This window comes from Dipodomys ordii, unplaced genomic scaffold (genome assembly GCF_000151885.1).
Source record: "Dipodomys ordii isolate 6190 unplaced genomic scaffold, Dord_2.0 Scaffold55, whole genome shotgun sequence".
NCBI classification, from domain to species: domain Eukaryota; kingdom Metazoa; phylum Chordata; class Mammalia; order Rodentia; family Heteromyidae; genus Dipodomys; species Dipodomys ordii.
In genome coordinates this window covers 5,301,743-5,302,398 of record NW_012267271.1, presented here as the reverse complement: position 1 = coordinate 5,302,398, position 656 = coordinate 5,301,743, and positions in this window count along the sequence as shown.

Sequence of the window (656 nt, the reverse complement as noted above, 5' to 3'; positions counted from 1 at the left end):
CATCTTCCCGCCGGCGGCCGGCCCCGGGATGCCGAGGCCCCGCTCCCCTTTCACCCCCGCGACCGCCCTCGTCCCGGTCCGCGGCGGACTCGGAGCTTCCAAAAGAGAAATGAGCACCCGCGAGCTACAAACGGAAACGGAACATTGAAGTCACCCCCGCGAAGACGACCGCCATGCCGGTGCGGGGCACTCAACGAGTGAGCCCGCCAACGGCTGGCGAGGAGGCCCTGCCGGCCAGGGTGGCGGCCATGTTGGTGAGGGGCGCCGGGGCGCATGCGCATCAACGGCCGCCAACGGCCCCGCCCCCACCCGCCGCGGGACGGGAAGCCGCAGCGGCCATACTTCTGCGGGGCGTCAGGGTTTGTTGCATAGTTCGGCCATGTCTTTGCGGGGCCGAGTCCACCTGTCATCTTTGTGAGTGGTGCTGAAAGGCCATTCCCTGTCAACATAGTTGTGTTTTCCTATCACTCTGAGGGTAACGCTCAAGAGCACCAGATAGACTTGAAGGGTGCACGACACCGCCTCCTCATGCTCAGACGGCGTTTGGAGGCGGAGGAGGGAGATGTCCTCCGCCGTGCCTCGAGTTCTAGCGCCACGCGGGGTCTCTAACCGCTAATCGCGGCTCCGGGCCGGGGCCGCCCCCCCCCCCCCCCCCC